Raw genomic sequence first — 27,188 nt, 5'->3', positions numbered from 1 at the left:
GTGTGTGGAGGGAAGTGGAGCTTGGGCTCAAACTAGAGTCAGATCCTGGGCTTAGTGTGCTGTGTAGACACACTGACTCAGTTTCCCAAACTTCTACTTGTCTGTTATAACCATCTCTGTCTTGTCTATTTGGATTGTAAATTCTTCAGGGCAAGGGATTGTCACTAACACTATTACTGTGGTAACATCTAGAGGCCTCAGTGAAGACAGGGCCCCACTGTGCTAGGTGCTTATGTATGGGGGGGGGGGACAAGAAAATCAGAGTCCTTACCCCAAAGAGCTTAAAGTCTAACTAAATGCACGTACAGAGACTAGCACATTGAGACCTGGATGTTGATTCACACAACATCCAGGGCAGGGGCAGGAATCTAACCGTCTGAACTGCACTATGAAAACCTTTTGTGAAATAAAAAGGAAGATTCTGCTATGTGCCAATGTCTTTAAGTCAATCCACAACAAAATTTGAATGCAGAAATGGTTGGCTAAATGAGAGGTGTGACTGTCCAATGCCCTCAGATGTTGGTTTTCAGCCATGCATCACTCAGTATAAAAATTTCTTTCAATAAATAAGATGAAAAACATTCAGACTGGGAAGTTACTATTGGGCAGATGAACATTCTGGTTTTCAACTCACTGCAACAAACACATGGATTCTCCTGGCAACAGGTAGGCCTAAACACAAAGCCGCAGAACACTGAAAGCATCTGTCGGAGCCTAAACAAATGTATTAGAGAGTCCTGAGATTCACCGCTTTCTGAGGTTATGATGCAGGTTGCTGGGTGTGGGATGCTGGTTTAAAAATAAATAAATGAATAGCCCTAAGACACTATCCTTTGCGCACCCAAAAAACTCCTGCTGCATTCAAGTGACGCAAATAGCCAAACATCCTTTGCCGCAGTCAATTGAGCCAGTCATTCTGGCTGCACAGAATCAGGTCTACAATCAGGAGGAAAACCTCTTGACAAAACAAAACAAAATTCACCTTTATATGAAAGCCACAAGGTAGGAACTGTCTTTTCCCAACTGAAGGATGAGTTTCTAATATGGAAATTAGCCTTGTGTTTTCTCTTGGCAAATGAAGTCATTTTTAGCTACAATGGAAAGACCAACGGTAGTTATTTCACTTCAATGGGGGGGGGGGCGGGGGAGATGGTTAATACACATTGTGTCCCTATGCAATAATTGTAGGGTTTAGAACTTTTATTAATATGCACCTACTCAATTGGGACCTGATCCAAAGGCCATAGAAGTCAAAAGGGAATCTTTCCTTGCACTTCAATTTGGCTTTGGAACAGGCTCTTGGATCACTAGAGCAAAAAAAAGTGAAATTGCACATTACAAGTTGGAGCTTGGTGTCCAAGCACCAACAGGCTCATGCTAGTACAGTTGGTCTGCTTATGTTTTGGGCTATCCAGAGATAGTTCAAAACAAACTAAGACACTTGACAGGCTGCGAGCCAGGACATGGAGCCGCACATGGTAGGACTCCTCGCACCGCTGGCGAAGAGGAACGGACAATTTTGGTGTCTGCCTATTCTGCATTAGTAAATCCACATGACTGATCAGACAATGGTTTGTTTACGGAGCCCCTTCCCAACCACACTACATTACACACCACACTACATTACACAAGGGCTGGATTCAGAAATCTCTCCAAAAAAGACAGATTGGCCTTTAGTCCTAAAAAATACATATATATATCACTGTCAGACATGAAAAGAAAATCTGAACTCTGCCTCTTGTATCTAGCATAGCCAAGGATTCTTCCTCCCACCTCTCCTCCGCAGTAAGGGCCCAATTTTCAGAGATGCTGAGCAGCTGCAACTTTTGTCAGGCCAGATCCCCAAGTGGTGTAAACCGAAGTTAAACTATGATGATTTACACTAGCCAGGGATCTGGCCCACTGACTTCAGTGACATCTGTGGGTGTTCAGAGCCTCAGACTCAGGCCCTAAGTGGCAACACAAATTGGAAGGCAGTGGGGAAATCCGGCCCAAAAAGCCCAAGATCCCTCACCCTAATTTTATATGATCAGATCACTCCACTGACATCAGCGTAGTTACTCCTAATTTACACTGGTGTGAATGATAGTAGAATCTAGTCCAAAGATTATCGGAGTCTCTGGGCCATAACCTCAGCTAGTATAAACTGACGCACCTCCATTAACGTTAAGCAAGCAACATAGATTTACACAGCCCGGACTGGAGCTCAGTTTTATTAGTTGTTGAGTTTAAACTACGTACTCCACTACAAAAAATATTTACCATTTAGTACACTGTAAGCACTCTCTATGGGGCCGAGTGTTCCATCAGGAGACATGGCTGTAAATAATTTACCAGCAACCACATAAGCGCTTGATTAAAACCTAATGAAAGAAGAACAACTAATTAAATTAGTCTTTGAAAAGACCAGTATAATGATATGACAAATGCCAAGTTCCTGCTTGCCATCTGCCTTGTATGCAAGACATGAAGTCACAGAACCAAAAAGTATTTTTTTTCTCCTTGTTTTGTTGGTTTGAATCAAGGCCTGAAGAAGTCCACTCACCCAAACTCGGGGGCATGAAGTTAGGCACCTAAACCCACATTCAGGCACCTGACTTTGAAAGAAGTGGCTCGTTGCAGCTTCTAACATGCACCCAATACCTGATCAAGTTGAAAGGAATTCTATGACTCCACTAGGGCTGACAGCCTCTTCCTCTAATGAGGGCTACAACAAACCACCCTAAAACATGGGCACAACCTGACAACTTGCAGGTGAATGGAGTTTTCCCATGGATCTTCAAACACCAGCAGAAGGCAAGGACAAAACCATGTTGAGTCCCAGTGCTTCGCCCTACCCCCAGCCCATGCTACTGGCGGTTCCATAATGTGTGTAGGGAAGAGGAGAGGCTGGGTTCAAGGCATAAAGAGAAATTAAATATGTTATACTGACTGGATCAGGATTATCTTCTGCAAAGAAATTCCCACAGGTCTCTAAGTGGATGATGCCATGGAAAGCAACAATATCCTAAGGGTCCAGTAGGGCCAATCTGCAGCCACTACATGGCGGGAAGAAAAATGTTTTCCCTTCCATGTAGGATAAAGAAGCTACAATCAGATTAGGGTGACTAGATGTTCCAATTTTATAGGGACAGTCCTGATATTTGGGGTTTTTTTCCCGCCACATGGGCTCCTCTTACCACCCACCCCATCCCGATTTTTCACACTTGCTAGATCAATCCCTTTTAGGGTGACTAGAGAGCAAGTGTAGGCATCTTATTTACCCCAACGGAGCATAAATCCTGCCCGCAGTCACCTCTGACCCAGTCTTTTTGTAGGGCACCATATCCGTAATCATCAAAAGCCGTAAGCATCAGGAAGGTAGCAACTTCCTCCAGGCTTCACTTGTAGCTAACGGTATCTGTCCTGTAGTTTACACCCTTCCATGCCCTGAAAGGCATGTGCACTCAACCCCTAAAATAGGATGAGACACACAGAGCAAACAGCCCTAGCATCCCTTCGGAGAACAATACAGACCCTGTACAAGGTCAAGACAGCCTCAAGATAAGCAGACTACCCAACTGAACCTCAGCTCCTCCTTCTGTTTCCCCTGGGGAGACTCAAGAGAACAAACTGCTCTCTGTTGAAGAAATGCACGGCACGGTTAGAAAGTTACCACCAGATAAAATCCCATGTCCATCTGATTTTACAGCCAGCTGTTTCTTCTCCAAACTAGCTACTCCACTAGCTGAGTCTGCAGCCTGTATCACAGCTTTGGGACACCCTCCTGGCACATAAATCCAGGACAAGGTTTGCACTCTTGCTTAAGACAGACTTTGGGATGAGATAATTATACAGATCCGCCTATTAACTCAGGCCGCTAGCAACAGGCAGTCTGCAGTTACTGCATCACTCAGCTCTGCCCAGCCAAACAAACAATCTAGTCCATTATGTACACTCCAGACAGCTTTATTTCTAGAATTCTAGTAGAGAAACTATTTTTTAAAGAAATAGGAGAAGAGTTTAAAGCAAGAAATAGACATTAAAGGACTGAAAGGATTCACAAAGCTCACTGGTGTGAGGGAGGCACAGGACCTTTGTTAAATTCGCTCTTTGACACTTGGAAGAAAAGGCTACAGTGAACAATTTCGCATTGGAGGGGAAAGAGGACAGATGCAGAGTGTGGACTTGAGGTTGTATCCTGCGCTCCTTGAAGTTAATGGCAGCTGCTTTACTGAATTCAGAGGGAGCGTTATGTGCTGGAGGCGGGGAGGTCTCTCAGGAGCCCCTTGTTTAAGTTCAGTCCCCAGTTTGAAGGGTAGGCAGGGCAATTTTCCTGCCTCAGAGAAACCATCATTGTGTGAATTTTCAAACACTGGTATAAAAGAGACCCGACAAAGCTGAGTGAAGGGACCGCCCTCCCCCACCCCCAAATACCCAACATCCTCTCCAAACCCATACTTCAGCTCGGTGCGGAGGGTGACACCAAAACTCACACCATTGTCCAAAATGGTTAGAAGTGAATAGCTGTAGGAGAACAGTAATCAAACAGCCCACTGGACATACAGGTTAAACAAACAGGTATTCAAGTACACGTGTAATGGAGCAGCAGTGAGTTTGGTCACTAAATACGGAGCACCGTGGTCCTACACAATCAACAACTTTTTTTTTTTTTTTAAATACTCTTTGCTTTAGCATGAAAGAGGCTGCTCCATGGATTAAGCAAAGCAGAAGGAAGAGATTTACTGAGCAAACACGTTGACGTGCCTGGAGACGAATGAAACTCTCACCAGGAATTCTCTGTTCATTTCAGTCTTTAAAACCCAACATCCCCGATTCTCATCTCACGTCTGCCAGTTTTACAAGGATGTAACTCCATGACTTCACTGGAGGGGCAATTTGCCCCGGGCCCCGCAGGGACCCCCCACGAGAGTTTTTCAGGGCCCCTGGAGCAGGGTCCTTCACTTGCTCTGGGGACCCCAGAAAACTCACGGGGCCCGGGTCCCCGGAGCTTCCTCCGCTCTGTGTTGTCATCAGCAATTCGGTGGCAGGGGGTCCTTCTGCTCCAGGACCTGCCGCCGAAGTAACCCGAAGACCCGCAGCGGGGAATCCTTCTGGCACTTCGGCAGCAGGTCCCAGGGTGGGTCTTCAGTGGCGGGGGGGTCCTTTCACCCTGGGACATGCTGAAGACCCCAGGCCCCCTGAATCCTCTGGGTGGCCCTGGGGGTCACACCACATTTATTCTGGTGTGACTGGTATCAATCCTCTGTTCCAGATCATTGGCTTCTAACACTGCTTTCCAATGGCAAAGACCTAGTGAAGGAATTGTCTGTATCGCTACCATAATCAGCAAGAGTCACTTTCATTTTACTGCGTTTATGCTGTGGAATGGCATGAAACTTTACATGGTCTCTCTAGGAACATAACCTTAAAATAATTAAAAATTCCACTTAAAAAAAAATATATATCTTTTGGCTGTAATGTTAGGAGCCTGATCCTGCACTGACTTCCATGAGAGCAGGACTGGGCCATCCATCCTCATCCCCTGTGCATACTGCAGTGTTTGAAAGAACCAGAAGAGTGACGTCAGTATCTCCCATTCACTCAAAAGCCTGTCATTCAGATAAAATTCTGTAGGGCTCAATCCAAGCCTCTAACCTTTGAGCACATGCTATAGTGCACTGACAATCATCACTGCATCTTATTTACAGCACAAGGTGTGTATGCCGCACTTCAATGGCAGGTGCCCCTTTACTAATGTCAGCAAAGTAATAGTGTAGTGAGCTACCCTATGCTAAAATTGAATAGGTTTCAGAGTAGCAGCCATGTTAGGGCTGGTCCACACTACGGGGGGGAAATCAATCTTAGATATGCAACATCAGCTACGTGAATAACGTAGCTGAAGTCAAATATCTAAGATCGGATTACTCACCCGTCCACACCGCGCGGGATCGATGTTTGCGGCTCTCCGTGTCGATTCCAGAACTCCGTTGGGGTTGATGGAGTTCCGGAATCCATATAAGCGCGCTTGGGGATCGATATATCGCATCTAGAATAGACGTGATATATCAATTCCCAAGCAATCGATTTTAACCCACCGATACGGCGAGTAGTCTGGACGTGGCCTTAGTCTGTATCCACAAAAAGAGCAGGAGTACTTGCGGCACCTTAGAGGCTAACAAATTTATTTGAATAAACTTACATCCTGGGACCACTCCACACCAGACCCGCCCCCCCAAGCCTGAAGGGTGCTTTAGTTTCTGCCAGCCACCAATCTTTTAATACACCCAGACATTTGCGGGGAATTGGGCCCCTTCTTCCCAGCCATACCCTTTGCACCAGGTCCGACACCTGAGGAGCTACCCCACTGGAGAGATCCTCTGGTGGGTGGTGAAGTAGGAATTACAGAAGCTTTGATCAGTGAAGCCATGCAAAGCTACCTTACCAAGTAAGGGGGGCGGGGGGAAAAAGGAGTGGCGGTGCGAGAAGAGATTGACTCACAAGGTATAATGCACTTGCTATGATTATATTATATTGACTATACTGAGCAATGCAAGGACACCTCTACCCCAGAAGAACGCTGTCCTCGGGAGCCAAAAAAAATCTTACCGCGTTATAGGCGAAACTGCGTTATATCGAACTTGTTTTGATCGCTGGTGTGCGCAGCCCCGTCCCCACGGCGTGCTGCTTTACAGCGTTATATCCGAATTAGTGTTACATTGGGTTGCGTTGTATCGGGGTAGAGGTCTAGTAAGAGGCAGAGCACTTTTTCCTATATTAACATACACTGGAAGACACAAAAGCCACACCACCATTTAATTTGGTAAAATAAAATCATTCTTTCTGAGCAGAGAAATTTCATGACAAGCTTATGCCCTGATGAAGCTTCACAGCCCAGCCAATGGAGGGCCCAGTCCTGCTCTCTTGGAAGTCCATGCAGGATCAGGCTCCTAGGTATTTCCTTTGTATATAAAAACTCTTTGGCTCTAATGCAAAGGCCCAGCACAACCTTCAGCAGCCTTCCAGGTATCCACTGCAGCCAAGCCATAAACAAAGCAAAAATGGAAAGGAGACATTAAAATGAAGTTGGCCAGCCTCCAACCCCAGATGGATTTGGCAGACAGTCAGCTTTCTAAGTGGGCTGCAGGCACTGAAAGAGAAAGGTTTTTAAAGCTGTTCAGTTTGAGAATTAGCGACTGCGTGTGTACTGGCAATGAAACTGCAGGAGATCCCCTGATCACAGGGGACCAAAAAAAAGTATTAAAAAAAAACCACAAGCACTTTACACTGTGGGCCAGATCCTTAGCTTAGCTCAATGCCACTAACTTCAGTAGAGTTACACCCATGTATACCAGAGAAGGATATGGTCCTTCTTGTATTTAAAAAACAAAAACAAAACACCCCACTTAGAGTATCCTCCCTCCCCACCCCCAAGTGAAAGTTTCATGCCCATTTCCTACCTAAGGCACTTATGTAGACCCAATACCATCATATCTGGGTTTGTCAATCTTTAATGGCTATATTATCACAACCCCTCCTATGTTATTTTCCCCATTGCACAGATAGGGAATTGAGTCATAGAGAAGTTAAGTGATTTGTCCAAGGTCATACAGGAAGACTGTAGCGGAGCAGGGAACTGAACCTGGCTCTCCCAAGTGGCAAGCTAACATCCTAATCCTCCTTTCTTTCCCAGCACTTTCAGTAAATGCATTAAAATTACAATGAAGCAGCATGTGTGAAACTGAGGTTCAGTGTTGTGTTTCCATAACTATGATCTTTAAGGTCATCCACACAACATCACTTCACTGCAGCACCAAACAAGAGTCTAGTTTTCTGATGGGAAGGGAGCTCAGATTCAAACACAGAGAACCTATCTACATGGATAGGAGTGAGAAAATGTGCTACCCAGCAGCATATTTGGAGACAGTTAAGCATGATTCTGCCTCATGTTTTGATGCAATCACACAGAAGAATACGAAGTCAAAAATCATGCTACATTACCCACACTGACCCCTATACAGAACCCATGTTCATGTGGATTCAAGTAGGTGATGAAGAGAAACTTATTTTTAAAGTATTTATCAACCCTGCCCTTAAAAGAAGTTAGTGTAAAACCCAGGCTCTTTGTGCCTACTTCCATGCAGAATGACTGGCAAGTAGCCGTCACTGAAATGGGATTTTCCACTGTTACCAGATTCCTTGCACAACAATTGTAGTCTCACAGTACCATTTAAGGGGGGGGGGGGGACCAAAAAAAAACCACACACACAGGCATTGCAAACATGTTGGGTCAGGGGTCAGAAACCTTTCAGAAGTGGTGTGCCAAGTCTTCATTCATTCACTCTAATTTAAGGTTTCGCATGCCGGTAATACATTCTAACATTTTTTAAAAGGTCTCTTTCTACAAGTCTATAATATATAACTAAACTATTGTTGTATGTAAAATAAAGGTTTTTAAAAGATTTTAAAAGCTTAATTTAAAATTAAAACAGAGCCCCCCGGACTGGTGGCCAGGACCCAGGCAGTGTGAATGCCACTGAAAATCAGCTCACGTGCCGCCTTTGGCACATGTGCCATAGGTTGCCTACCCCTGTGTTAGGTCAACACAAGGCTGATACACAGGCTGAAGGAATGAAACTACACTGGTATGTGTACTGCAGCCTCTTTTAATTGCTATTAGAGTTCCAACATGCACACGCTGGGAGATGGGGTCTGCTGAACCAGCCACAGTGGTATTTAGGGTGGAATGGCCCAAGTCGCCTGATTACAAACAGGAATTAGGCATTCACTTCCCACTGGCAGCTTTAAATTAAAAAAAAAAAAATAAAAAAAAATCTTCCTCTCATTTAATTCAGATTAGTTCCTGGGTGTTGTCCCCCAACCCACCTCCCTCTCGGCTCCCACTTAAAAAGTTTCAGGGCCAGATCTCAGATGGGTGTAAGCCACCACTACACTGACTTACCCCACCTGGAGGCTATATTTAAGCAGGCTCTAAAGAATTCTAGCTGCATGGGGAGCTGCTGTCCTTGCTGACAGTTCCCACCCACCCCCACTGCCGCTTTGTCAGCATAACCGCTGTACTCACTACCCATGTGGATGCAGGGAGCATCTGAGCCACAACTGGAATGTACAGACTTTTGGAATGTACAGATTGGGTTTAGAGGGGGCTCCGGCATGACAGACCTTATTAGGGATACAAGAAGACAGAAGAGCTGAGTCAGCCTTTTGAGACACAGGATCCTAAGCTGTGTGTGTGGGGGGGGGGGGTTTGGCAGAAAATAGTATCTGGCCATGTATTTCCTCCTCTGTTTTTCCCCTCATTTTACTGCCAGAGGGAAGATGAAGCCAAAACAGTAAATGGCTGAGTCAGGGAAGCCCTGTAGTAGTTTGCATTGCTTGAACTCGAGGCCAGCTCTTTAATGAGGCAGAAGGCCACAAGCAGATGGGAAGGCTCTGCAATTAAATGGAACAAAAGGAGAAAGTGCCCAAATTTGCTGGCTAAAGATGAACAATGGAGCCTGACCAGAGAAGGATCCAGAACCTCAGGATTTCTGCCTTCGAAAAGGGGCGAAGCCTGCCACCATTCTCCGAAGCCAGGCTCAGAACTCCCCTGACCCAGAACAGCATGACTGACACCAACTTACAAAACACACCTGGCATTCACAGTGACCAGAAGCTTTGTTGCAGTGATGGTCACTCAAAAGCCAGCTGAGACATGGAACATGTTGCTGCCTGCTGCTATCTAGAGAGAGTTTGCCTCTGCAAAAGGAGACACAGCATTATCAGCTGGTTTACACTTGATACTCTCCTGAAACCTAGTGAACCAATGCTGATTTGGCACACAAACACTGAAGTTTGGGGGCTGATCCTCAGCTAGTGTAAACTATGGCCAATACCTTAAACAAAGCACAGCTCCCATCGAGATGGCCTGAATTCTGCTGCTCTTATTCACATCGAGCAACATCTTACTCCCGAACAGTCCCACTGAAATCCCAAGGGACAGGCAACTGAAGGTGGGATGTGTGCGTATGTATATCGAGGGGTCCTTGCTGCCTGCTCCCTCCTGCACAGGTGTGTAGTCTAAGAGTACAGAACCCTTAGCACTGATGGTATTTACTTCTATTTTTTCACTTCCTGCTCTAAACTGCTGTAGAGTGTTGTCACATTTCACCACAGAACTGACTGTGGTGAAATGCAGTGATGGTCAGAGAAAATCCTGCAAATGGCTCTTAAAGGCGAGTGTACTTCTGGTGGTTAAACTACAGGTCTGGGAGTCACATGTTTTGGATTCCATTTCCAGCACCGCAGCGGATTTGCCTTCTGGTCTCAGCAGGGCACCCACTTCCCTGTAGTGAAGCTTCCCCCTAGGGCCAGGACTTGTTGGGAGGATTCATTAATAGGAGGACAGAATTGGCCCCAAGTGAGGCAATATGGCAATCGTAGTTTGACTCAAGGGACAGAAAGGAAGTTGCAAGGAACATTCTGTAACATGTTTGTAAAGAGCGGTGTTGATCTCCCTGTTCTAGGGAGAACTGCTAAAAAAATAAATCACTGTGCTGCCGAGTGCCAAGGAATCCATTCCTTATTTTATTTTAAAGTGTCAGTCGCCAAATTCTGCCCCCTTACTCACCCAGCAAAGTCTCTTACATCACATGTAATCTTATTTATGTCTGGGCCCTAAGCCTCTTGCCAAAAGCTGGTGTTTCTTTTGGAAAATCTGAAGCAATAATGCCGAAACAGCTTGAATTTCAGCATAGTGGAAAAACATTACTAAGGGCAGAACACAGATCAGTAGAGCTGGAGCACACCCTGGTAGCTGGACATTGTTGTATACTTAAGATCCATGGGAATCAGAGAAATAATGATAGTTTCATACATTTGGTATGGCTCTCATTACAAATTAGTAGCAGATTACAGTAGATCAACTAGTCTGGGTTTTTTAACTACAAGCAAACAATGTATGTTAACAATGCAGAAATGTTTCCATACATTTAGCGCCATTTAAAAAAACAAAGAAAAAATGTTGCTAAGAAGCAGCAGATATTTGTTTTCTTTTATAATAAACAGGCCCTCAACACAAACTCACAATGTCTGGGTTTAAACAAATAAGCTTCTCAGAAGCAGAGTCACTCAGTGTCTTGTCTTCAGGACTGCGGACCTCAGCTCTTTTTGCCAGCCGGGATACCGATTCCAACAGGAGAGGAATGGGACTGTGGAACAGGACGGGAAGCGGAAGATATTCCAAAGTCTACTCCATGCTCAGGCTTCCAGGCAAATCGTTTTGAGGCCTCAGATTCAAGGTGTGAGAAATGGGGTTAGCTGCACTCATGCACCTAGCTCGAGGATTAATTTGGGGGGCACTGGGAAGATGAAAGGTGCTATTTAAAAATGAAATACCCTGTGCACGGCACTAAAAGCACACCTGTACACTATATCCATGGAGCTAGTGTCAAAGGGACACTAGTCACATGTTGGAGCCCCTCTCTTCACTAACAGCCCTGAGCCAATGCCCACTGAAATGAACTGAAAATTTCCCACCCACCTCTCTGAGGGTATGGCTACATTTGGAATTTGGGAGTGCTGCCGCGGCAGTGCTTTGAAGTGTGAGTGTAGTCAGAGCGGCAGCGCTGGGAGAGAGCTCTCCCAGCGCTGCATGTAAACCACATCCCTTACGGGTGTAATGTGCAGCGCTGGGGGCCGCACTCCCAGCGCTGCTGCCCTGATTACACTGACGCTTTACAGCGCTGTATCTTGCAGCGCTCGGGGGGGTGTTTTTTCACACCCCACTTGCAGCGCTGTAAAGTGTGAGTGTAGCCAAGCCCTGGGACTTACTTTTACAAAGTGATAGCTCTGTGGTTTGAGCATTGGCCTGAACTCACAACCCTGGGTTTAGCAATCCTTGAGGGGGCCATTTAGGGATCTGAGGCACAAATCTGTCTGGGGATTGGACCTGCTTTGAGCAGGGGGTTGGATTAGATGACCTCTTGAGATCCCTTCCAACTGTGATATTCTGATTCCACACCATCACTTCTTTAAAACCACACCCTCCCTACCTCAGATACAGAATTTACCCCTGACACACACACTTTCTTTCCCATCCCAACCTTGGGCATCATTCAGTCTTGAGCCAACGGCTTTTCTAGCCAGTGATGGGATTTGGAAATCCATCTTGGGCCCCTGCAGGGCTAGAAATGGGTGTTAAGAAAGGAAGAGTCTCAGCTTCTCAAAAAGGTCAGGCCCGCTCTTCAAGTCATGCACGTGCCCAGGGTAACAGACCTGAAATAGCTGGACCGTAAGTTCCTGACTTTTTTTTAGGTGCAGGCTGTGTGTTTTGTTTTAAATGGCTCCCTATGCACCATGTATAGTCAGGCTGGTAGCAACTGAGTCATCTACTCTTACAGGTGAAGGTATATAAAAAACTAGTCCTAAAAGAAAAAAAATTAACTCTGTAGGGAAACAGCAAACCACTTCAGTAATAGTTGTTCCTGTAATGCCTGTATTGAGTTTTATTGGCACTGGGCTGAGATCACCTATGTAACTCACTTTGGCTAATGCAGCCATCCAACATTCATGCCAATAAAAAATTGTTGTATCACATCTCTTCTGTATTTGTTGTACACATACATTTGTGTCTTTTTTACCTGTGCATCCTCACTAGCAGAATATGCTGTTGTCCCAGTTTTTACCTACCTGCGGTATGGCTCTGACCCACACTCTCTAGATTAAGTTGGGTTATTATTACATACTATCTTGGCTTGCTATATTTTGTAGTAGAATGGTCCTTTGACTTGCTGCAATACTGCAATTAGGTGAGCTTGGAAGCAGTGGCTAAAAACATTGGTTAAACTAAAACTAGCACTTCCCTTTCCAGGAGAAAGTTGAGAGCACATACAGGGCTCCTCAGAGTTTCAGTCACAGCAAGGATTAGAAGAAATACCCACTTTAACTGTTCATTTAAAGGGGCTTTTCCCTTTCTGAGCACACCTAGGAAGCCCTGAAAGTGGAGTTGTTAAGGCCTGGTTTTGACATAACTATGTTGGTTGGGGATTGGGGGAAAAAACCAATACTCTCCAGATCAACATGCTATGCTGAGGAAAAAAAATATCCAGTGTAGATGCAGCTACATCAATGAAAGACTATTTCTGTCCACGTACCTACTGTTGCTTGGGGAGGCAGTATGTATACACACACACACACACACACCTTTAGTCAGCATAGGATGCGTCTACACTACGAGGTTGACTGGTATGGCTACATCAGCGTAGCTACATTGGTATAGTCTCCAGAGTGTAGAATGAGACAACTGGAAACATGGAAAGGACTCAGGGCCTTATTTTCAGCTAGTGTGAATCAATCCAGTGCTGTCAACAAGGGCTGCTCCAGAGTTTTCCCTCAAAACTACTTTTCAATAGAAAATTCAAGTTTCAGCTAAGTGAAATTTTGCACAAGTACCATCCACTTTCTATGGAAATTTTGATTTCCCCCCCCATCAAAAAGCCACATGCCCAAAAAACAGTATATTTTAGTTTGCGGCTGAAGTTTTTCAGCTCTTGAATTTCTTTGAAAAAACTTAGTAGTTTTTTCCAAACAAAAAATTTAGACAAACTGATTTTTTTGTTGGAGTTTTATACAGGAAAAAATTAAAAGCCACTTCTCTTGTGAAGGTCAGTGGAAGTGTGCGATTTGCCCCAGCTGAGGATCTGGTTCTCACTGTTCCACAGAAGCAAGAAAAAACATGCCCTGAAATAAAGAGAAATGTCCATTAATGTTCCTCATGCTTTTAAAAAATCCCCTTGGAAAACCTCAATCAGATCCTGGCTTAAGGGCTGTTGATACATATCTTCCATTGATTGTCATGATAGATGCATCTATCCATCTTTGAAAAGGTCCATCTAAAGCAGCCACCTAAAGGCATTGAGCTGTTAAAAAAAGTGTTAATATGTCAGGTTCCTCCTTTCTAATGCATTCAGCATCATTAATAGCTGTAAAAAATAAATAAATAAAACCTGCACACTGGAGCCTGCAGACTTCAATAAAAAGCCCTCGCACAACAGCAAGGAGAAGCATAAAAAACTTCTTTTCTAAATTAAGGTTGCTTCAAACAGAAGTGAAAGTTCTTTCGATATATCAGTGTTCCCCCTCCTTTGAATCAGATAATGAGAGCTGTGTGAAAAAAAAAAAATCAAGTGCCTCTTTATTTATAGCACACAGATTTGTGACACGGCTCCTTACCCTTGCTCTTTTGGTGCTGGTCTGTTCACTCCCAGTTTACTCTGGCCCTCCATATCTAAGCTAGTCCCCTCCTTTATTTGTTCCTGAATTACAATGGCTCCAGGACATTGGCTAAGGCAGTGGTTTTCAACCCAAGGTACAAGTACCCCTGGAGGTATGCAGAGATCTTGCAGGGGGTCCATCAACTCAGGATATTTGCTAGTTTTACAACAGGCTACATAAAAAGCACTGCCAAAGTCATAGACAATGAGTTGATTATATTGCTCTATATACTAGATACTGAAATGCAAGTACAATATTTATAAGGTAAAAAATGAGAAAATCAGCCATTTTTCAGTAATAGCGTACTCAGGCACTTTTAAATGACTTGTTTGCAAAAATCCAACAGAAGTGAGGTAAATTTGGGGGGTTTGCAAGACAAATCAGACTCCAGAAAGTGGTCCAGTCATCTGAAAAAGATTGAGAGCTTCCACTCAGTGGTTCTCATGTACAGCATGGAGCAAAGGACAATGCACAGGGGAGCCAGTAGCTAGATGAACAGAAGAATTTTTCCATTGACCTCACCACTTCTGCACCAGGGAATAGGTCAACCTAACTATGAGCATAGGGCGCAAAATTTTTCACAGCTAGATTTTAGGACTAAGCTACTCTACTTCTACATGGGGTTTTTGTACCAATTCAGCTACACTGATGCAAGCTCTGCAATACACCAGCGTGCTGCGTCTACACTGGAGGTTCGCAGTGATGTGCTACACCAGTATAAATAGCCTCAGTACAGACAGGGCCTAAGGTCTCTTCATGCTCTCTGGTAGCAAGAGAGGACCCATTCCTAGACTGCTCAGAGCTGGTGTAAGGGAACCTATGTGGGCCCTGCTTAGGGTTGCCAACTTTCTGATTGCAAAAAACCGAGCACCCTTACCTCGCCCCCCAGCTCTGCCCCCACACTGAGGCCCTACCCCTTCTCCAAGGCCCTGCCTCCCTGCTTTAACTTACAGGCAGGACCCTGAACAGCCAAGAAGCAAAACAGATGGCTTAAAACCACCTTAGCCCACATCCTGCCCCAAGTTCAGGGATGGAGCAACAGAATCAGGCTCTGAGATTTTATCACCACCTTATTTTCACTTAATAAGATTCCTAAGTCAAGCGGAAATATGCTCCTCTTAAAATTTGGCTTTCCATAACAAAACAAAAAAAAAAAAAACACAAACAAAAACACACCACACACCAAGCTAAGACCTACAGTATTAAAAAAAGAGTCCAATTCTGCCCTCAGTTACACCTGTGCTACCATAGGGAAGTCAAGATCATTAAACTAGAACTCATTTGACAGCTAAAAAGTTCTTTAAGGAACATTTGTAAGTATGAAGGTGGCCCCTTGTAATTCACTTCTCTCATTTATACCAGAGTAATCTTCACTGGAATTACTCTGGATTTGTACCAGTGTTATAACAACTCGGTATTATTTGTCCCCATGCCCTCTTGGCTTGTCACCACCCTATTCAAGGCCAAATTCTGTTTTTATTCACTTGGGTGCAAATCCAAGGTAACATCATGGACCTCATTTATACTCGCTGCAAAGTCAGAATCAGCCCTTAACATGAGAAGGCAAGTTAGGATTCCTTGCTGCTGAAACTGTAAACTGGAAATCCTAGTCAGAGGGCTGCTGTTTTGCACTAGACCAAGCCATCTAATTTGCTTCTCTCCCACTGTGAAAGTGCCAACAAGGAAGAGCCAGTTTATTTTTAGAAAGAGCTCTGCAATTGGTGCAATGCAGGCTATGTATCTGCAGCAGCATAATTCCACCCTTCGAGTGTTCTGCCCCCAGTATCCTTTCACAGCACAGCCAGGGAGATGAGCCAAACTAAACTCACTCTCTCCCCCTTCTTTTAGGGAAACCGCTGTTAGAAACAGGAAGCTGCCTTTTTTTTTCCACTAGAGCATGGACTAAGTATTTAAGAGCCACCACCACCATCTAACCACACACGCTGTATGCACCATCTGTTACTCCTCTGTATCACTTTCAGGCCAGCCACAGTTCTTGAGTAGCCAGGCTACAAAATTCACTTGTTTGGTTTTATGAAAGGTTGGTTTCTGTTGATGCAATAAGTTAAATCTCATACTGGAAAGCTCTGTTCCTGTACCCTTCCTCTCTCAAGTAACACCTTACTTTGGAAGTACCTGTAGTGAATAAAGGCAATACTCAGGGGGTCAGATTGTCAGCAGGCAGAGCTCCATTGAGGTCGAGGGAAGGCAAGCAGAGCTGGCCCCCAAGTGCTTTTTATTCTGCTAAACCTTTCCAGCATGGGCCAACACAAATACACCTGCTGGGCTGGATTCTTCATTGATATGCAAATAGCTACACAGAGTGCAGAGCACTCTGACTAGGTATCAGTTAACACCCACTTGCTTTGGTGCAAATGGGCCAGATCTTCTGCTGGTGTAAACCTACATAATCCCATTGACCTCACTGCTGACTGACCTCTGCCAGAGTGCAAACCCAATGACTACACAAGGTACAGGGCAACTGAGGATCATGCTCCCTGAGCAGAGTCCAAAACTCACCCCCTTCCAAGGGCTTAGCTTTACTGACCTAGAAATTAACAGCAATATTCAGCTCAGACCTTTCCCCAGGCTTCTGATCCTGTTCCTTCTGCTTTGATTCCCTCCCTAGATTCTGCAAGAGGCTCTCAGCTGTCCCTTCTCAGAGCCCCTGATGCAGGCAGAGAGAGAAGGATGACTGGAGTGAAGGGGAAACTATTGAAGCACCCACACGCTGAGGCGTTTCTCAAGTCTTACAATGGCTTTATGGAGCTGTGGACAGCTGGTGTAGGTTAGAGCAGCCCCGTAGCTTAACCTGGATTAGTTCACAGCCAGTCCCAGAACCGGAAAGTGGGGTGCAATTGGTGGAGTGTGGCCACATTTGCCCATCCTCAAGTCCCTCCAGCCAACCTGTGCCGAGAACAGCTCTAGCACAGCTCAGAATCAGCACCAGGGATCCTGTGACTGCAGAAAGGAAGATTGGGAGAAGGAGATGGACACGACCACTACACACCACCTGAACAATTTCTTAACTATTCAGAACCAGACTGTGTTCTGGACGACAGGCCTACGTAAGGGTGCAAGAACACTCCGAGGTAGGTTTCCCAGACCATGTATTTCGGGCCCAGAAGTACAGGGCCACTAGCTGCTCCCCTGTCCTGGAACACCATGGAGCCTTGATTCCCTTTTTTGCTGCTAGGACAGGCCAGCAGTACCGTATTACTCCCTGGCAGTGAGCATCAAGCAGGAAGGAACTATGCCCCAGGGGATGTCTGAGTCACACCACCTCTTGGGGGGCATGGCTCAACACAGACTTGGAAGGATTTATTTTTTTTTAACATCATGAACGTTGAGGTCATTGTCCACCCCAAAGGGGCAAAACCATGCATTCCCTCATTAATAAATCAAAAATGTACCGAGGCAAAGAGAACAACTGCTTGAGCAATTAGAGTTTGAGTTAAGGGTATTTACTTAAGATATTTTGATATTGTGATGTGATTTTGCTTTTGAATGGTTAGAGAGATTTAAATTTTAAATTCATCATCTACACAGTTATTTAATAAGTATTGGCCAACACCCTTGCCAATTTATCACAACTGTGAAAGTTAACAGGGGCGGGTGGGATTTAAAAATAAACATGGCTCTTATCTGTAGCAAGGACACAAAACAAACCCACCCACACACCAAATTCTGCCAAGCCTACTTGTACAATCTCTTTACCTAGGGCTGTGCTGAAAGGCACACATTTTGCACCATGGAAAGGGCAAGGAGTGACCAAATGTGATTTGCGCTTTAAACTTGAAGAGGAAGGCTTGGGGTTTATTTTAAGAATGGTTAATTCTGAAAATATACAGTTTATACTGAAAGTGCCTCTTGAACCTTAACATCACATGATTAATACACACATTGAACTATTACAAGATAGTGTATGGTCTATTTGACCAAAAGTCAAAGTGGTAAGTCTGCATGCTTGCATGGCTGACTCATATCTGTAAATCCATATTGTTAGTATGCAGTGTGAATTTTTTCATAAACTTATAAGCTACCTTTGAACTTGACTATCAGACCAAAACCAGCTCAGTTACACTTGTGCAAGCTCAGTCAAAGCAATAGGTTCAGATGAATGCAGCTGGGGACAGAAGTTGGGACGAGGGAGAGACTGGAACAAACTCTGATCAGAATGAGCCCAGTCTCATCACTGCTAGCCACTAAAGAATTTGGTTTTACAAACAAAGGGCTCACCTTTAGGCTCTGCTGGAGCTCCTTTATGGAGGGTAAGCCAACACCTACATGGCTTAACATCACCCATAGTGGGAACTGCTGGGATAGTGAGAACAAGTTAAAGCCTACACACTGATTTCACTTCAGCCCAAGCTGTCCCCCATCCTACTCTGCAGCAGGGACAAAGGCTAATTAATCTGATCCCACAATTCCACCTGGGCTGTTCTTGCTTCTCTAACTCCTCCTTATTGGCCTCTGTTGGAAGACAGGATACTGGGCTAGATGGGCCTTTGGCCTGACCCAGTATGGCCGTTCTCATGTTCCCTTTTCTTCAGCACTGAGTGCCAATCCAAACTTTGCCTACTCTGTCACCACACCATTTGTGTAGAACTCCTTCTCCTGTCCTGCCAGTCAGCTAGAGCCTGACCCCAGCCTTTTGGTAAAGCTGACGTGGGATATCCTCAAGGCTCCTCATTTTCAGTTCTTACCAAAAAAAAAAAGTTTCCCAGGTTTACAAAAGCAACATTTTTTTCTTTTTGCCAATTTCTACATAATTTTGGATCGAACACATAAGCCTGATTACATTAAGAAAAGCCAAAGTTAGTCTAATTGTTTATTGCCATAAACTAATTTAAGTGTAAATGTGAGGCTGTCTGTAGAAAGGCAATGTAGTGGAAGACGGACACACTCAGAATCAGGCGCACCGATGTGTTGTAATAAGAGCAAAGGAAGAACAGGCCTTCACATTTATAGTCACAGATAACTTTCCTCAGCCAGATGCTTCAAACAGATCCAGTCTTCAAAAGGCTTTTTGGGTTTTTTAAATGGCTATTTGACTATATGAAACTAACTAAAAATCCAAAGACTGGCACCCCCAATTTCTAGAGAGGAGATTAAAAAAATAAAGGTACTGTTTGGGCTCAAAGGTGTATGGCACTCATGTCCGAAAGGGAAATGAAGTAAGGGAAGCGAGAGATCCTCTTACATAAGGTCTGATGTAAAAGGAAGTCGCTTTGGCTGAACAGGCCTCAATAACACATAGCTGCAGTTCGGGATGAAAAAATTCACTGCTCCCGTTAGTTCAGGTTTACAAACAATACAGCCTTCCCTTTAGTTTATTTACTCTTTAAGGCCTGGCTTCCAGTTTGCAAGTTCAAACTCAGGACAATTCCTCTCCCTTTGCCTCTCCCCCCCGCCCCCAGCTTCTCTCTCAGTGTTCCTTTCTGGTTAGAGATGAATGACAGAGGGGAGCCTTTTTTTGTTAAACGTGTCAATATAAATTTGCCCCCAGTCTGAATGAGACACTATGGCCGATTCTCTGAGCAGGTCATTGAAGGGTTGTAAATGTACATCTGAGGGATCAGACAGAAATTAGCACTAGGTTCTCGGTGGTGCCTCCCTGGGGGTGCTTAGCTGAAGGCACAGCCCCAGGGAAGACTTAGGCAAGGTGCTTTTAAATCACCTCTGTGCCCTCCTGATGCCAGGCTGTCCCAGAAACCAAAAGAGCCCCCAGTGTAACTTAGGCAGCCCAGGAAGCTGCTCTAAGTTACGGCAGCTTGTCCACACAGTGAGCAGAGCAAACCAGGATGGCCTAGTGGTGTGCACTATGGGGCTGTGGCCCCACCCCTCTCCTTCCTCACCTCTGCTCTTAACATGCCACCAAGAGGGGGGTGAGGAGAGAGAGAATCAACCGAGGGCCTAAAGCACTATACAGTGACACTGAGTGAAAGGCAGAAGCCTTTTCTATATATTCAACTTGAGAATGAGGTGGGAGGGGTTACACACCAGGGGCCCAATTCTTCGGTCTCTGCAGCCCCTTTACACCAGCTAGGCAGAAAGGTGAAGACAGAGATTGACCCACTGGATCAGACTTGCAGTCCATCTAGCCCATTATATGGTCTCCCCCAATGGCCACAACCATAGGCTTCATTGTAAAGGTCAAAAAACAGGCCAGTGTGCAAATGTAGGACAATCTGCCACCAGCACTAGGTCTCATCCTGGTCACTAATATATTGGCTTAAACTCTGAGGTTTAATGGGACTTGGCCTCAGATTGGCAGGAAGTCTATAGCAGAACCAAGACCAGAACCCACTACAGGCTGGAGAGTCCAGAGGCCAGTCTTCCTTCCTACTGTGTTCTAGGGACCTACCACATTTGAAATCACAGAAGGCAAAACTTCAGAAGAATCATGCACAGTACTAGGGTGGGGACAGACAAAAAGAGGCTTTAATAATGAGACATTCAAAAGTCAGACTCTATCTACACAATACTGCTTTCATCTTATCGTATAAGTTTATTTCTAGCCCTATGAGTCCCAGGATATTAGAGACACACAGTGGGGGGGGAGGGGAGACAGACATCTCTTACTGGACCAACTTCTGCTGATGAAAGAAAAACTGATCCAATAAAAGATATTATGTCACCCTCTCCCAATAAGGGGGGGAGAGAGAGAGAGAGAAGGTGGATGCTCTAATCCAAATCCATGACAGTTTATTAATTTAGCTCCCATGTAGACTACAGATCAGGGTGGGAATGGGGGTGAGGCGTGCACCAGAGCACAGGTTAAAGGAAAAGCCCATTCAAGAGTTCATTGGGTACAATGTACAGTAATAAAACACAAGGCTCAGTGGCACCAGACAATCCACTCTTCTAACAGGCAAACTAAACGCTGCATAATCTATGCTATGGGGAACCCCCTTACTTTTCATCCAAAGGGTCTTGCCACACTGCAAGCAGAAACTTTTGCAGCTAGCACATTTGCTAAAGAGTCTGCAGAGAGCATGTGAGTGCAAGCAGTTCCCACGGATCTAAAATTCAACTCTGTTTCCAAGAGCTGCTGTGTGCTCTTGGCTTCCCAACAAATCCCAAAACAACAAAAAAAGCCATGGTAAAAACATTACTACTCTGGATGTTCTTTAGAGTCCTCGGACCGATTCTACCCATGAAATGCTGCTGTAGTCAGAGCAGAGTGCTCATGTGTAAAAGCAGAAGCCTTAACTCAGCAGTCCCTTCCTATGTCAGGAAAGCACTTGAGTGTATTTTACTTTAGCCGTGTGCTTAAGCTCTGCCCAGTGCGACTTAAGCACATGCTTCAGTGCTTTGTTGCATGGGTTTGTGCTCTTACACATTATGAAACCTAGGGTACATTATACAGTTCAGCTGTTCAGTTAGAACAGAGATCTGTACAAGCGGGAGAGCAGTTGTCAAAAGCAACCACACAGCCAGGGACAAGCTTTGAAAACGTTTAGATAAATGTTCTAAAATTTTAGAACTTCTTTCCAGCCAGGTTGCTACTATTCGCCCTGAAAACGCTTACAGAAGACTGCTCTAGATCATCCCTCTATCTGGAAGCAGGAGAGAGCATGCACTTCAGGGGCTCCTGATGGCCAGCTGCTAACTGGGGGAAGTTTAAGTGGTACTACGTACCTGACAGTATAAGGAGTGAACGCTGAAGGGGGTCAGACCAGACCATAATCACAAAGATGCAACACTGAAACCACACTAGCACTTGTCAGTATAAAACTTACGTCACTCAGAGGGGGTGTGTTGTTCCTCCCCCCCCCCCACCCCCTACACACATATCATCATAAGTTCCATCACTGTGCACACCGACTCCTGCCGACATAGCTACCACCGCTCATTAGAGATGGTTTAATTATGCTGACAAAGAGCTCCCTCCTCTCAGCATACAGCGGTTCCATGAGCAATCTTACAGCTGCATTGGTGCCACTGTAAGTTTGCTAGTGGCAACACAGGACACTTGGGGAATGTGAAGTTTGTTTGCTGCCTTCCTGTGTATGTGTGCGCGCCCATTTCCCATCTCTGACTCCTGCCTCTTGCTCCCCAGAGGGACAGCGAGGAGAAGAAAAAAATGTAACATGCCTTTTCCTTCAATATACAGGGCCAAATCCTGCCCTCAAATTACACAAGTGCAACCAAGTGATTACGTCTTAGAAAGTGGGCCCTTTCTTCTGACAAAAAACCAAAAACACTTTATAACCAAAGTCATGTACTCCCTTCCCTGCCACTCCATTTGTTTGTTGCAGCCACCTGTTGCGTTTCCATCACCTACTTAGGGCTTGGCTACACAGCAAAGTTTTCCAGTTATACTGGCGTAGTACAACCCAGTGTGACTATCCACGCTGGCACTCTTCCAGAATAAGAGTGACCACATGGGAGGTTACACTGGTATAGCTATCAGTTTAAATTCATACCTTATCTTACTCCAATGCAACTTTCCCCACATAGACAAGTTCCATAGAGCTGAGGCTGCCTTTTCATTACATATGTGAACACCACATTGTAAACTGGGACCTCGATTAGGGCTGGTTTAATAATTCTGTCAAATCTGTTCTGACAGAAGTTTTGTTTTTTGTAAATGGGAAAAAAGTCTGCTTTCTCTGGAAAAGTCTGAGTTTCCATCAATAGTTTTTCAGCCAAAAAACTTCCTATCTCCAGCCAAACAACATTCAGTTTATTTACAAAGAGTCAAATGTATTCTAAGCAGCTCTAGGCACTAATAAACCATTACGTGACTTGCCCAAGACCCCAAATGCACAGCAAGCAAGACTTTCCAGAGTCCAGGCCCTGATTTCTAGTCAGGTTTATGAACAACACTGAATTCCCTTCACCTACTAGTCAACACACAACATACTGGTTTTATTATCTCTGAAAGTAAATAATAAACAAAAAGCCACAACCTCTGATACCCAGAGCTTGAGTCTCTGTCGCCTGCACATTTACAGAGTGAGAAGAGGGTATATAAGGCCACCAGATCAGAATGGCAGTGTTTTACTCCTACTTTGCACTGGGTCAGCATGGGGGAGAAGGGGTGAATGATTGTACAAAGTGCAGGGCAACGTGGAGTATCAGTCCCCATGTCTTTCTTTGGCTGGGAGTGCTGCAGAGGCATTGAGCTTACACTGAATAGCACACCAGTTTCTCACACCCCCAAGCAATCAGAAAGTACAGCCTTATTACTAAAGTACACATTTCACTATTGCACATGACTACTGGAAACATCTGTTTGGTTATTTAGTGGGTAAAATATTTAAGTGACACTCAGACATCTATGCTGGATAATTGTAGCACATCCATAGGGAGAAAACTAAAGGAAAACTTTTTAAGACCAGAAAGTGGTTTTCACCTGTAAAGGTCAGGAGGCCGGGTCACCATCCTCCTACAAATTTAGACTCTTTGTAGATGATCTGTTTCTTGGTACTGTGCCTGTCATTTTCAAAGCAAAATGATCTGATAATCAGTGTACATATTCTGAGCACAAAAAAAAAAGGAGTATGCACACCAAATTGTTAAAATCTAGGCAAATGCTGTTACATGAGGATGAGTGTTAGTTCTCTTCTTTTGAGAACCTTGTTTGGGCGGGAAGGAAAAGAGAGGATAATGGACAGACTGCCCTAAATGAGTAGTCCCCTATTGTTCTACTTCACTTCTTGGATACTTATTTTTAAAAGCATGTCTATCTAAAACATAACTGGCCTCCTACAGATGTTCCTAGAGGTTCCAGATGTGTGGGAGCACTCACGTCTTTGTTTCTACCATGTCATCTGCAGCACCCACTGGAGTGCATTAATATAACACTTTATTCTAAGCAAGCATAAACAAAAGCCTGACTTCACACAGAGCAAAACATGTTCTTCTCCTGGATATACAACACGATCTGCACAAAACATCAAACAAAAGTAAAAGAAATACAGTTTCAGCATTTAAAAAAAAGGGAGAGAGAGAGAGAGAGAGAGAGAGAGAGAGAGAGAGAGAGAGAGAGAGAGACAGACACACACACACACACAAAAACAGTATCATTTGAAAGCTATGGCAAGATCCAGCATTAAGTTCCTGTCATGGAAATACATCACATATTCAAAAGCAAGAAGAATTTAATACAACTGTCTAAACAACATAACACTAATGTCCAGTTTAGAAGATATTTCTCTACTGGATAACTGACAGATAACTAAGCAGGATCAGTGCAAAGCAGCCAGTAATGGAAAGATAGGCCTGAAAATGCAGAGCAGGAAATGGAGTCAAAAAAAAGCAAGTGTTAGGGGGAAGATAGCAAGAGGGAGATTTGTATATTTCCAAGCCTCGGAAATGACTGGTGGGAGGTCCCAGCCACCAACAGACTTCCTAAATCATGCTCACATCATTCCCATTCCCATCGCACACCAGCTTCTACTTCCACAGTGAGGTTTGGAGCCAGTGTTTACTGCCCAGCAGCTTCAGACACTGTTTTTAGAACAAAAAGAAGCAAAACAGGCAGGTTTCCCCAAACTCTCCAAGCAAACCCCTCAAACTTCAGCAGCAAGCCTGGGATCCTAGTAACTAGGCCTTTGCAAATGGAAGTTCTCTTCTCACATGCAACTCTCCAGCTTATTATTAAACTTGATCATCCAGTGACATCCTTCAGCTCTCATTTAACCACAGACTGAGTTATCCAGGGAGTGCCTTTTGATGGGAGACCACAGCTGTTATAATACAGGACAAGGAAGTGGTGAAGAAATGGATGTTGAGAGATAAAGGCATCTTGCACCCACCATAAGGAGCCCCCCGGTTTGCATGGCTAGGAAGCAGGGAGATACACACACAGCTGTTATAGGACTGGGGAAATGCATAGGTACTGGGGGAGGACATGGAATCCCCTCCATGGTCACAAGAGTTGCACAGGACTAAATGGATCAGTGCAGGGGTGACTCTAGCTCAGCCTCCAGTTGTGTGGGTGCCTTGATGTATAGCTATGCCCTGTACTTCCAAGGTCTAGCAGCTAGCGAAGCAGGGCAGAGGGGAAGGAGGCAAAGGAAACCCCTCCAGCTGTTTCAAGGGTAGTAAGGGGGGGGCGGAGGGGAAGAAGAGAAATCCCTTACAGTTGATGCCAGAGGGTCTCTCTATTGTTACAGGGCTGGGGCAAATCTCCCCAACGGGGGGGGGGGGAGAAAATGGAGGGGAGCAATTGGTCTAAAGGCCCCCACAGGGACAGGACCCCCAGGGGCAGTCAGAGGCTAGAGCGCTAGTAAGGAGGGGTTGACCCTAAGGGGCCCCCCACCCACAGACAGGACCCCCAGGAGCTGCAGGGCTAGTCAGGAGGGGCTGACCCTAGGCCCCCCCCAGGACAGGACCCCCAGGGGCTGTCAGCAGCTGCAGAGCTAGCAAGGAGGGATTTACCCCAAGCCCCCCTCCCCCCCCCCAGGGACAAGACCCCCAGGGGCTGCAGGGCTAACAAGGAGGGGTTGACCCCAAGGCCCTCCCACCAGGGACAAGACCTCCAGGGGCTGCAGGGAGAGACTGATCCTAAGCCCCCCAGGACAGGACCCCCAGGAGCTGTCAGCAGTTGCAGGGCTAGCAAGGAGTTGACCCTAAGGCCCCCCCAAGGACAGGACCCCCAGGGCTAGAAAGGAGGGGTTGACCCTAAGCCCCCTCAGGGACAAGACCACCAGGGCTGTCAGAAGGGATTGACCCTAAGCCCCCCCCCCCAGGGACAGGACCCCAGGGCTAGAAAGGAGGGGTTGACCCTAAGGCCCCCCCCCAGGGACAGGACCCCCAGGGGCTGTCAGGAGGGATTGACCCTAAGCCCCCCCCAGGGACAGGACCCCCAGGGGCTGCAGGGCTAGCAAGGAGGGACTGACCCAAAGCTCCCCCTCAGGGAGAGGACCCCAGGGCTAGCAAGGAGGGATTGACCCTAACGCCCCCCGGGACAGGACCCTCAGGAGCTGCAGGGCTAGCAAGGAGGGATTGACCCTAAGCCCCCCCCCCCCAGGGACAGGACCCCAGGGCTAGCAAGGAGGGATTGACCCTAAGCCCCCCCCCCAGGACAGGACCCCCAGGGCTAGCAAGGAGGGATTGACCCTAAGGCCCCCCCCGGGACAGGACCCCAGGGCTAGTAAGGAGGGATTGACCCTAAGGCCCCCCCCCGGGACAGGACCCCAGGGCTAGCAAGGAGGGATTGACCCTAAGGCCCCCCCCCGGGACAGGACCCCCAGGGCTAGCAAGGAGGGATTGACCCTAAGGCCCCCGGGACAGGACCCCCAGGGCTAGCAAGGCCCCCCCCCGGGACAGGACCCCCAGCTGCTCTCGGGCTGGCGCGGGGCGAGTCCCCTGCTGCCGGGCTGGAAGCGGCCCGAGGGGGCGGGGGCCCGGCGGCGGGCTCGCTACCTCCAAGGTGCGGATCTCCTGCTGGGTCAGGTCGTTGGACGCGGCGCACTTGGTGCGGAGGCCCCGCAGGCTGGACAGCGAGATGTCGATGAGGCTCTGCAGCTGCCCGCACTGCTGCAGGGCGGCCCGGGGGGCGGCAGCGGCGGCTCCCGCCTGCCCGCCCCGCCGCTCCTTCCGCTCCACCATCGGCTGGGCGCGCCCGGCGGCAGCGCTAGCCATGCCTCGGCATCGGGGCGGCCCGGGAGGGCAGCCGGCGCGGGAGGGTCCGCAGGGGCTGGGTCCGCCCCGCCGGCGGAGGAAGCGGCATACAAAGCAGCAGCGCCACTGGGAGCTCGCCGGCTCCTGCTCGCCTTCCCCTCGCCCGTAGCCTTTTCATAGCCGCCGGGGGCCAGGGTCGGGCCGACGGGGCCGACGGGACTTGTAGTTTTCATGCCGCCCTGGCTGCAAGCCGCAAAAGGGTAACACGGGGGGGGAGAGAGCCCGGGGGGGGGGCAGGTTCAAGCCCCCCCTGCACCCCCCAAGGAAAATTGGATAAACTCCCCCCCCCAACAAAC

General features: G+C 46.4%; 1 protein-coding gene across 1 annotated transcript in view; it reads right to left on the bottom strand.

Annotated features, from left to right (window-relative positions):
* Positions 1-26,777, bottom strand: part of KSR1 (kinase suppressor of ras 1) — a 118,195-nt gene extending 91,418 nt beyond the window's left edge. Inside the window, exon 1 of the mRNA XM_030536524.1 lies at positions 26,635-26,777. The gene's annotated coding sequence lies outside the window, so the exon portion shown is untranslated. The remainder of the gene's footprint in view (positions 1-26,634) is intronic.
* Between the last annotated feature and the right edge of the window lie 411 nt (positions 26,778-27,188).

Source organism: Gopherus evgoodei, chromosome 17 (genome assembly GCF_007399415.2).
Source record: "Gopherus evgoodei ecotype Sinaloan lineage chromosome 17, rGopEvg1_v1.p, whole genome shotgun sequence".
NCBI lineage: Eukaryota > Metazoa > Chordata > Testudines > Testudinidae > Gopherus > Gopherus evgoodei.
Note: the sequence above shows the minus strand (reverse complement) of the source record. Positions and strands in the feature narration are given on the sequence as shown.